Here is a 12,543-nt window from a genome sequence, read left to right as displayed (position 1 = left end):
GCTCGAACGCGATACGTACTGAAAAAGCTATTTGATTTTGCCTTCATCATGGTTTGTACATTGAGCTGCATCTTGGTGCTTGTGATATTCAATGGGAGTGCACGCAGGCCAAGCAAGAGTCACTGCGAATTTTTGTTACAAATTTTAATTTTTTTCAAATTTTGTTTAAAGTTAGAACTAGATTTTTCAATTCCAAATCAATCAAGTTCAAGTGGATTATGTTGCGAGAGCAGCGTTGGTGGTAGTGATGGTGTTACAAGTGGTTAAGATAGTGGGGATAGAGATGAAAAATTATGAAAATTGGGAGTTTGGATAAAAAAGAAACGATAAAGGTGGTCGAAGTTGAAGATAAATGGTAGAGATAATTTAGAGAATTTAGTTAATTTTTTTAAAAAGTCAGCAAAAATTGAAGGGTTGGATATTTTTGACATAAAAATCTTATCTTTTATGAGTATAAGTTTAGTTTTATTCTTATGTGATAATTTTGTCAGCGTTAAGAACATTCACAGGTAAAATGATTGTTTTTTCAATAATTCAGGACTATTTGCAAGTTAACAAGCACCTTTTAGAAGATGGGGAAGCAATGAGTTAGGCTATAAATATGGAGCAACTCTAGGGTCTAAGACCAAATTGACATGAAAAAAAATCTCTAAAATAAGGTTATTTATAAATAAAAAATGGATGATCAAATTATTTTTGTAATTAAATTCAACTAAGTCTTTTTTTTCTTTTTCTAATAAGCTATGGACTAGCTTAGCTGAATTTAGATACTAAAATAACTTGACCATGTAATATCACCGTTTGTAAATTAATACAGCGAAAAATTCATCACCATTAAATTTGTAATTTTTATTATGTGTAAGTCTCATTATTTTAATTTAATAGTGATTAGATCTCACATTTTTTATTTTATTAATTTTTTATTTAAAAAATTAATCTCAAATTAATATTTTTAAATAGAGAGATAATATTGAATCATTTAAAATGTTTTGAAATAAAAATATAATATTTTAAATATTAGAGACAAAGCTAAAATTTAACCTGAAAATTATGACACAAATGTTAAATATACATATCTATGCATACTAATTAAGGAATGCAAATTAAAGTATGATAACTTATTACATAAAGTAATGATATTTTCTTTTTAAAAATCTATATCTATAGTTTGATTAATATTTAAGTCTTGTGATTATAATATAAAAAGTAAAAAGTTGTTATTTATTTTTTGTTGAGGTTAATATTTTTTAAATATGTTAGGGACCTGATCTCTCAACCATTGAGGCTCAACAAGGATCCGGTCTTTGGGCCAAATCATTTTCTTTGACCCAATTACTTAGGACCTTTCAGTCCGCCGAAAATCATTCCACAAATCATGTTTGGATACGAAATCGTATCTTCCCATATAAAGATGATCTCGAAATCACAACACGATCCATATAAGGGAATTTTCGGACTCCCCGTAGGTATGACACACAAAAAACTCTAAGCCTTAACCCTTTAAGATTCATTTAGATTTGGACAGTGTCTTTGAAGGTTCCACCCCGTCGTTTGCACAAAGACCTAGAACCAGGAGGCACAACAACCTTGCGAGGTCACGGATCCATTGTTCTAGGTTAGTCATGAACATTGGCGCCATCTATGGGAATATGCTGACACATGGCTTCCGGGCCGGTGGGCAACCAATGACTGAGGAAGAACTCCTCATGTCTCCTCTTCCTCGATCTTCTTCTCATCCTCAAGGATGTTCTATTCCCAAAGCTACTCCAAATCGGTCATCCAAAAGTAACTGTCGTCCTATTCTTTACTCTATAAAAGAATCTGAGAACTTTGACCCAGTAGGTTTCAAATCTCACTTTGATAACCTCCTTCATTCTCATTTTGATCTATTTCATTTTTTTCTAATATAAACTTCAAATTTCATAAGGTTGTGGTATCTAATCGCCCTTTGTAAAACCCGGTTAATTAACGGCTAATTAGCCTATAAATGAGAATTTATTCTAGAAAGCCCAAAATGTGATTTTTGTGGCTAAATATGATAGAGGAGACTGAGACGAGAATTTCGGTACCAATTTTATAGAATTCGGGCCAAGATTGGACCAAACGGGCCAAACCGGGCCAAACGGACCCAAAGTGGGCCCTTAGCCCAACATAACTAAACCAAAACCCTAGTTTTCAGCATTCTCTCTCCTCACTAAACACACTCACATGCTGAAAATGGAGGCTATGGAGGGAAGAACACTCTCTCAAGTTCTTTCTCTCACTTGATCTTCAAAACCCATACAATCAATCTTGAGGTAAGCCACGTGTTTCTGTTCGAAATCCAAGCCCTTATTTTCGAGTTTCATGGGTGAAATGTTGAGATTTTGGGTTCTTTGATGTTATAGGACCCAACTCTCTTGAAGGAGGAGGTTAATCTTGTCTCCTTGGACCTTGGGTGTGGTAATATTCTCAACCCTAGTGTAATTTTGTTGTTTTATGATGTTTGGATTTTGAGATGTTGTGTATGGGTATGATGATTGTGGCTTAGGTTGTGTATATGTGAATATTGGAGCTTGATTGGTGATTTTGAAAAGCTTAGAAAGGGTTTGGTGGTGAAAAAATCTGTTCTTGGAGGTGTTGAGGCCTTGAGAGCTTGTGGATAAGTGATTTGGAAGTGCTCCGGTGGAGCTTGGAAAAATCGGCTAAGGTATGGTTTCGGTTTCCCGTATCTAATATGTAATGTGGTAGGAAATACTTAGGCTAGAGGCCCTAAGATAGGCATTGAATGGTTGGTGTTGTTGAATTGTTGATATATATGATGTGGTCATATATGTGATGATGATTAATGATGCCTTGATGGTATGATGTATGAGAAATATGCATGTTGTGATATATGCTTGATGATTGGTTATGGTTGAATTGTGGGTTGAACCATGTTTATGGTGAGTATGATGTTGATTGTGTACAATAATGATTTATTGGGATTGGTGTTGTTGGAATTGGCATGAGGAAGAATATATGATATGTCAATATGTTTGAGTTTGAGCCACTTGGGTGAAGTGGGTTAAAATGATGAGATAGTGATTTTGTAATTTGTGGTAAAATCTCAATGTGTGAGTTGAGGGGGCTTGATGTTGAAATTGATATATTTTTGATTGATTTTAAAGAAAAGGGATGAAAAATGGCATGTTTTGATTGATTTTGAAAAGAGTTGGAAATGGCTTGTTTGCAAATGGCACTTTGTGGTTTTTATGAAAAACATGGTTTTTGGGCATACTTTGGTGGGACATAACTTGGACTACGGATCTCTGTTTTGTACCAAATCTATTTAGAAATAAAATTGGATCCGGGATGTCCATGCCGTTCGAAAAACGGGTGAAAAACGATTTAAAACGAGAAAGTTATGTCCGTTGGAAGATTGGGGTTTAAATTGGTGAATTCTGCAGCTTTTAACTTAGAAAATTTTTAGCAGAATGACCCCTTGCGCGTGGGCGCACTTGGCGCGTGCGCGCCGTTCTTCCCGAAAATGCCATCCACGCGTGCGCGTGATGTGCGCGGGCGCGCCGGTGGTGCTGCACCCAACGCCCAGCCACTTTCCAGAGAGTTATGCCAGAACTGTGCTAGTGTTGTGCCTGGGGCACGAGAACACCCACGCGTACGCGTGGTTGACGCGTACGCGTCGATTGGCAAACTTTTAACCCACGCGTTAGCGTGCATGACGCTTGCGCGTCGATAAGTTTTTGAGGCCGTCCACGCGTGCGCGTGGCCCTGTTTTCATCCCAAAGTTGATTTTTGAGTTTTAAAAGCCAAATTTCATACTTCTAAGCCTCCGATCTCACCACTTATATCTTAAATCATTATGATATGCCTAGCCATGAGAGAAGGAGCTAGTGGATGTGGTAACTTGCGAGTGAAGCAAGGGAAAATGAATAATCAATGAGGATCATTGATGATTATGTGAGATGTGGAGGATGGTGGTGGAAGTGCTTGTTATGCCATTGGCCAGAGGGCCGTAATTGTTTATGAATTGGCTGGTTCTGGATTGAACCGTGAGCCGGAATAGCTGTGTATGCTATGAATATTGGCTGGTTATGAATTTAACCGTGATGCCGATTGGCTGGTTATGGATTTAACCGTGAGCCGGATGGCTAGATTATTGCCGTGTTACGGCGGAGCTATGATTATGGCCATGTATAAATGCATATATGCTGTTGAATGAATTGTGAATGTTGCACTTCCACTGTTGGAGATGAGAGTTTCCCTGGGAGGAAGCAGTGGCTAGCCACCACGTGCTCCAGGTTGAGACTCGAAGCTCTTTTGACCCTATGTCATAAGTGTGGCCGGGCACTGTGAAAGACCCGGATGAGCTCGCCCCCGTAAATATTCACCAGTGAGGGTGATGGATATAGATCATGATTATGATCAAGTTTATAACGAGTATAACTCGAGTTGGGGATGTGTGACAGAGGGACAGTCCAATGGTTAGCTACCAGGACTTGTCGGGTTGGCTCTATAACCGACAGATGATATCATCAGCCACTAGGAACAGGCATTCATCATATGCATACTATATGAATTGTTTGAGATTGCCTATTTGACTGCATATTACTTGCTAATTGTCTAAATGCCTTACTTGTTCCTAACTGAATATTTCTTGCTTGATATAACTGTGTTTGCTATATTATACTCCTGCTGGTGGTTGGGAGGTCTGAAGGAATTGGAAAGGGAAGTATTAGTTAGACTGAAGTATCTTTAGTCAGATGCCCTTTATAGTTTAGCTTGTTTATAAGCTTTGATATTATTTGGAGGAAGTTCTAGGATTGCCTTCGGCTTTCGTCCATTATTATGTATTATATATGTGGAAGCTGTTACCATGCTGGGGACCTCTGGTTCTCACCCATGCGGATTTTGTGGTTTTCAGATGCAGGACGTACGGTTTCCCGCTGAGGCACGCTGGAGACTTCTAGATTTGCGAGGATTCCTTGTTCTTGGGGTTTATGTTTTGGTTTATATGTTTTGCTTAGATACTTTTATCTCCATTAAATAATACAAACTGTGATGACTCCTCTTATGGGAGATTTTGGAGAATAGGTTTTATGTATTTGTGTCCCTTTGGGTTTCCTTTGGGGTTTTCCTTATTTCTATCATATGTATATATTGTTATGCTCGGACCGGTTATCTTTGCAGCCGGATTTTGAGTCTTGATATTCCTGTTTTTGACACTCCTTTGTATATATATAATCACGCGTTGGTTATCCTTGTTCGTTACGTTATCGATCGGAGTGTTGCGCTTTGAGTTGCGATTTTTTTTGTTTACCCCTTTTTCTACAAAGGCTCCTAGTTATAATCAATTATTCATACTACTATTGTAAAACCCGGTTAATTAATGGCTAATTAACCCATAAATGAGAATTTATTCTAGAAAGCCTAAAATGTGATTTTTATGGCTAAATGTGATAAAGAAGACTGAGACGAGAATTTTGGTACCAATTTTATAGAATTCGGACCAAGATTGGACCGAACGGGCCAAACCGGGCCAATTGGACCCAAAGTGGGCCCTTGGCCCAACATAACTTAACCAAAACCCTAGTTTTCAGCACTCTCTCTCCTCATTTGTTACACACACAAGCTGAAATGGTGGAGAGGAAGGGAAGAACATTCTCTCAACTTCTCTCTCTCACTTGATCTTCAAATCACCATAACTTTTGATCTAGAGCTCCGATTGCCGCCCCGTTTGCGGCCACGCGTTCACCGCGGAGAGCTCTACAAAACCCATATAATCAATCTTGAGGTAAGCCACACCTTGCTGTTCGAAATCTCAGCCCCTATTTTCGAGTTTTATGGGTGAAATGTTGAGATTTTGGGTTCTTTGATGTTATAGGGCCCAACTCTCTTGAAGGAGAAGGTTGATCTTGTCTCCTTGGACCTTGGGTGTGGTAAGATTCTCAACCCTAGTGTATTTTTGTTGTTTTATGATGTTTGGGTTTGAGATGTTGTGTATGGGTATGATGGTTGTGGCTTAGGTTGTGTATGTGTGGATATTGGAGCTTGATTGGTGATTTTGAAAAGCTTGGAAAGGGTTTGGTGGTGCAAAATCTGTTCTTGAAAGTGTTGAGGCCTTGAGAGCTTGTGGATAAGTGGTTTAGAAGTGCTCCGGTGGAGCTTGGGAAAATCGGCTAAGGTATGGTTTCGGTTTCCCGTATCTAATATGTAATGTGGTAGGAAATACTTAGGCTAGAGGCCCTAAGATAGGCATTGAATGGTTGATGTTGTTGAATGATTGAGATATATGATGTGGTCATATATGTGATGATGATTATTGATGCCTTGGTGGTATGATGTATGAGAAATATGCATGTTGTGATATATGCTTGATGATTGGTTATGGTTGAATTGTGGGTTGAACCATGTTGATGGTGAGTATGATATTGATGGTGTACAATAATGATTTATTGGAATTGGTGTTGTTGAGAATTGGCATGAGAAAGAGTATATGATATGTCAATATGTTTGAGTTTGAGCCACTTGGGTGAAGTGGGTTAAAATGATGAGATAGTGATTTTGTAATTTGTGGTAAAGTGTCAATGTGTGAGTTGAGGAGGCTTGATGTTGAATTTGATATGTTTTGATTGATTTCAAAGAAAGGGATGAAAATGGCATGTTTTGATTGGTTTTGAAAAGAGTTGAAAATGACATGTTTGAAAATGGCACTTTGTGGTTTTTATGAAAAACATGGTTTTTGGGCACACTTTGACGGGACATAACTTGGACTACGGATCTCCGTTTTGTGTTAAATCTGTTTAGAAATGAAATTGGATCCGGGAAGTCCATGCCGTTCGAAGAACGGGTGGAAAACGATTTAAAATGAGAAAGTTATGTCCGTTGGAAGATTGGGGTTTAAATTGGTGAATTCTGCAGCTTTTAACTTAGAAAATTTTTAGCAGAATAACCCCTTGCGCGTGGGCGCACTTGGCGCGTGCGCGCCGTTCTTCCCGAAAATGCCATCCACGCGTGAGCGTGATGTGCGCGGGCGCGCCGATTGTGCTGCACCCAATGCCCAGCCATTTTCCAGAGAGTTATGCCAGAACTGTGCCAGTTTTGTGCCTGGGGCACGAGAGTACCCACGCGTACGCGTGGTAGACGCGTACGCGTCGATTGGCAAATTTTGAATCCACGCGTTGGCGTGCTTGACGCTTGCGCGTCGATGAAGTCTTTGAGGCCATCCGCGCGTGCGCGTGGAGTGCGCGTACGCGTGGCCCTGTTTTCATCCCAAAGTTGATTTTTGAGTTTTAAAAGCCAAATCTCATACTTCTAAGCCTCCGATCTCACCATTTATGTCTTAAATCATTATGGCATGCCTAGCTATTAAAAAGGGGCTAGTGAATGTGATAACTTGCGAGTGAAGCAAGGGAAATATGAATGATCAATGAGGATCAAGATGATTATGTGAGATGTGGAGGATGGTGGAGGAAGTGCTTGTTATACCATGGGCCGAGAGGCTATAATTGTTAATGAAATGGTTGGTTATGGATTTAACCATGAGCCGGAATAGCCGTGTATGCTATGAATATTGGCTGGTTCTGGATTGAACTGTGAGCCGGAATGGCTGGTATGGATGTTGATCCATGGATGAGAATTCATGCATGTTGATGCTGAATTATTGATAATTGTGGAATTGCACTTCCACTATCTGAGTACGAGTTTCCTTGGGTAGTAGCAGTGGCTAGCCACCACGTGCTCCAGGTTGAGACTCGAAGCTCTGTTAACCCTATGTTGTAAGTGTGGCCGGGCACTGTGAAAGGCCCGGATGAGCTCGAACCCCCGTAAATATTCACCAATGAGGGTGATGTATATGGATCATGTTTATGATCAAGTTTATAACGAGTATAACTCAAATTTGGGGATGCACGACAGAGGGACAGTCCAATGGTTAGCGACCAGGACTTGTCGGGTTGGCTATATAACCGACAAGATGATATCATCAGCCACTAGGGACAGGCATTCATCATATGCATACTATATGAATTGTTTGAGATTGCCTATTTGACTGTATATAACTTGCTAATTGTCTAAATGTCTTACTTGCTCCTATTTGTATATTCCTTGTTTGATATAACTGTGTTTGCTATATTATATCCTGCTGGTGGTTGGGAGGTCTGAAGGAATTGGAAAGGGCAGTATTAGTTAGACTGAAGAATCTTTAGTCAGTTGCCTTGTATGGTTTAGCTTGTTTATAAGCTGGGATATTATCTGGAGGAAGTTCTAGGATTTCCTTCGGCTTTCCTCCATTATTATGTATTATATATGTGGAAGCTGTTACCATGCTGGGGACCTTTGGTTCTCACCCATGCGGATTTTGTGGTTTTCAGATGCAGGACGTGAGGCGTCCCGCTGATGCATGCTGGAGACTTCTTTTATTGCGAAGATCCTTTGCTCTCGGGGCTATGTTTTGGTTTATATGTTTTGCTTAGATACTTTTATCTCCATTGAATAATACAAACTGTGATGACTCCTCTTATGGGAGATTTTGGAGAATAGGTTTGATGTATTTGTGTCCCTTTGGGTTTCCTTTGGGGTTTTCCTTATTTTATCATATGTATATATTGTTATACTCGGACCGGTTATCTTCGCAGCCGGATTTTGAGTCTTGATATTCCTGTTTTTGACACTCCTCTGTTTATATATAATCACGCGTTGGATTATCCTTTTTCGTTACGTTATCGATCGGAGTGTTGCGCTTTAAGGTTGCGGTTTTTGTTTACCCCTTTTCTACAAAGGCTCCTAGTTATAATCAATTATTCATACTACTATATGTACTAAGTTTTTATTTTAGAGGTCGTAATACCTTGCCATCTTGACTTATGACTTAAGCATAAGACTCTGTATGGTAGGGTGTTACATTATGGTATCAGAGCAGTTCGTTCCTGTAGAGCCTGAGGGATGGACTGATTATGCTTCTGTGCATTCTCTGTGTGTGTGTTATGTGCTGTTAGTATATCTGCTTGATATAATTGGCATAAACGTTCATGAGCATGCATTTGGGACTTTGAAGTACTAGACTTCCGATATTGAGACTGATCAACTTAATATCGATTGTTTGGTATGTATAGGAACCAGATGGCGCCTCGTGGACGCGGTAGAGGTAGTGCGAGAGGTTGTACGAACGCTCGTGCGCCGGAGAATAACCCTAATGACCCGGTGAACTTTATGGCTGCGTTGGAGAACATGGCTGCTGCTATGCAAGCCACTGCTGAGGCTCTTGGTCAACAGATGAACAACCATGGTAATGATGGAGGTGGAGTTCAGGGTCCGATGACCTTGGCAAACTTTTTGAAGGTTAATCCGCCTAAGTTCAAGGGAACTACTAGCCCGACTGAGGCTGATACATGGTTTCAGGCTATAGAGCGAGCGCTGCAAGCGCAAGTGGTGCCTGAAGGACAGCGTGTCGAGTTTGCTACCTATATGCTTGTCGGTGAAGCATCGCATTGGTGGCAAGGCATCCGACGTCTTCTACAGCAGGGTGATGACTATATCACTTGGAATGTCTTCCAAGAAGAGTTCTATAAGAAGTACTTTCCGACTTCTGCTAGGACGGCTAAGGAACTTGAATTGTTACAGCTGAAGCAGGGTACTATGTCCATATCAGAGTATACTGACAAATTTGAGGAGCTGTTCAGGTTCTCTCGTATGTGCCAAGGGACTCCGGTGGACTATGAGGAATGGAAGTGTGTTAAGTATGAAGGAGGACTCCGGAGTGATATTTTCAGTTCAGTGGGACCAATGGAGATTAGGACCTTCTCCGAATTGGTGAACAAGTGTAGGGTTGCTGAAGAGTGTGTAAAAAGGGCAACCGCTGAGAAAGGGAGTCAAAGGGGATCATTCCCACAGAACCGAGGGAAGAGCTTTGCACCTAGAGGTTCATCTTTCAAGAGAGGAAGCTCTTTTAGGAGGCCCAACAACAACAACTCCCAAGGAAAGAAGTTTGGAAAGCAGCCTCAGAATGATCAAGCTTGTACTAGGTGTGGGAGTCACCATCCGGGAGCACCATGCAAGGCCGGATGGGGTTTGTGCTACAATTGTGGAAAAGCGGGGCATAAAGCCGCCAATTGTCTGGAGAGACAGAAACAAGGTGCTGGGAAGGCACAACAGACCGGTCGGGTGTTCACCACTTCAGCTGTAGGAGCTGAGGGATCTGAGACACTCATTCGAGGTAACTGTGAAATAGCTGGTCAAACTTTAAATGCTTTATTTGATTCGGGAGCATCACATTCATTCATTGCATTTGAGAAAGCTCATGAGATAGGGTTGAAGATTGTAACTTTAGGTTATGATCTAAGAGTGTACAATGCTACCCATGAAGCCATGGTAACTAGGCTAGGATGCCCGGAAGTTTCCTTTAGGTTCAAGCAGCGTGATTTTGTTCATAATTTAATCTGCTTACCGATGATTGGTCTTGATCTTATCTTGGGATTGGACTGGTTATCTAAGAACCATGTTTTGCTTGATTGTTCTACAAAGTCGGTGTACTTTATGCCGGAAGATACTGAAGGGCCGGTCGTGGTGAATAATTATTACTTGAATTCGATGATGGTGAGTTGTTCCGGAACCGAATGTCAGGGTATCATGTTGTTAACCGCGGGCGTTTCGGGTGATGATCAAAGGTGGAACAGATTCCGGTTGTGTGTGAGTTTCCAGAAGTGTTTCCTGATGATATTGATGAGTTTCCACCTAACCGAGAGGTTGAGTTTGCTATTGAATTGGTGCCCGGGGCGGGACCAATCTCAAGTGCTCCTTATAGGATGTCACCGTTAGAGATGAACGAGCTAAAGTCTCAGTTAGAGGATTTGTTGGGAAAGAATTTTATACGACCAAGTGTCTCTCCGTGGGGTGCTCCAGTGTTACTGGTGAAGAAGAAGGATGGGAGTATGCGGCTCTGTGTGGATTACAGGCAGCTGAACAAGGTTACAATAAAGAATAAGTACCCATTGCCGAGAATTGATGATCTCATGGATCAGTTACAAGGAGCTGGAGTTTTCTCCAAGATCGATTTGCGATCCGGTTATCACCAGATAAGGGTGAGGGATGAGGATATCCCTAAGACCGCTTTCAGGACTCGTTATGGTCATTACGAGTACACGGTAATGTCATTTGGGTTGACAAACGCTCCTGCGGTATTCATGGATTACATGAATAGAGTTTTTCGTCCGTTTCTGGACAAATTCGTTGTTGTCTTCATTGATGACATACTGATTTACTCCAAGACTGAAGAAGAGCATGCGGAACACCTGAGGACCGTATTGCAGATTCTAAAGGAGAAGAAACTCTATGCAAAACTGTCTAAGTGTGAGTTTTGGAAGAGTGAGGTGAAGTTTTTGGGTCACGTGGTGAGTAAGAAGGGAATAGCCGTAGATCCAACTAAGGTGGAGGCTGTGATGGATTGGAAGCAACCAACCACCGTAACAGAGGTAAGGAGTTTTCTGGGTTTAGCTGGCTATTACCGAAGGTTTATCAAAGGCTTTTCACAGATAGCTTTGCCAATGACAAAGTTAACCCGCAAAGACACTCCGTTTGTTTGGACTCCTGAGTGCGAGGAGAGCTTTCAGACATTGAAGAGAAAGTTGACCACTGCACCTGTGCTAGTGTTACCCGAGCCGAATGAGCCATTTGAGGTGTATTGTGATGCCTCATTAAAGGGTCTAGGATGCGTGCTAATGCAGCATCGTAATGTGGTGGCGTATGCCTCACGACAGTTGAGACCTCATGAAGTTAGTTACCCTACGCACGATTTGGAACTCGCTGCAGTTGTGTTTGCCTTGAAGGTGTGGAGGCATTACCTCTATGGGGTTAAGTTCCAAGTTTTCTCTGATCATAAGAGCTTGAAGTATCTCTTTGATCAGAAAGAGCTCAATATGAGGCAGAGAAGGTGGATGGAATTGTTAAAGGACTACGACTTTGAGTTGAATTACCATCCGGGAAAGGCGAACGTAGTGGCGGATGCGTTAAGTCGGAAGTCGCTATATGCGGCTTGGATGATGCTTCAAGAGGAGAAGTTGCTCAAGGGATTTGAGAGTTTGAAAATTGGTGCTCGAGAAGTATCCGGAACTTTGTGTTTGAGCCGATTAGAGATCTCAAGTGATTTTAAGTCCGAACTCCTAAAGGCTCATCAAAATGATGAAGCGTTATGGAAGGTATTACCGGCTATTGAGAAAGGAAAACGGTGGAGAGTGTCGGAAGAAAAAGATGGGTTATGGAGATTCAAGGGTAGGATCATTGTGCCGGATGTTGGCACTTTGAGGCAAGATATTTTAAAAGAGGCACACAAAAGCGGATTCTCCATTCACCCGGGAAGTACTAAGATGTACCATGATTTAAAGGCGATGTTTTGGTGGCCGGGTATGAAGAATGATGTGGCGGAATATGTTTCAAAGTGCTTAACTTGTCAAAAGGTAAAGATTGAACATCAAAGACCTTCCGGGATGTTGCAACCTTTAGAGATTCCGCAATGGAAGTGGGAAAGTATTGCAATGGACTTTGTGTCGGGATTGCCAAGGACTAGGGCTG

At 41.1% G+C, this 12,543-nt stretch overlaps 1 long non-coding RNA gene across 1 annotated transcript; it reads left to right on the top strand.

Moving 5' to 3' along the window:
- Positions 1-5,587: 5,587 nt before the first annotated feature.
- On the top strand, positions 5,588-6,231 carry LOC140175014 (uncharacterized). The gene is made up of 3 exons (XR_011865189.1): positions 5,588-5,773; positions 5,864-5,918; positions 6,006-6,231. It is a non-coding gene; the product is annotated as an uncharacterized lncRNA (long non-coding RNA).
- The last annotated feature ends 6,312 nt before the right edge of the window (positions 6,232-12,543 follow it).

This window comes from Arachis hypogaea, chromosome 9, assembly GCF_003086295.3.
Source record: "Arachis hypogaea cultivar Tifrunner chromosome 9, arahy.Tifrunner.gnm2.J5K5, whole genome shotgun sequence".
Taxonomy (NCBI): Eukaryota; Viridiplantae; Streptophyta; class Magnoliopsida; order Fabales; family Fabaceae; genus Arachis; species Arachis hypogaea.
This window is presented reverse-complemented; position numbering and strand designations above follow the sequence as displayed.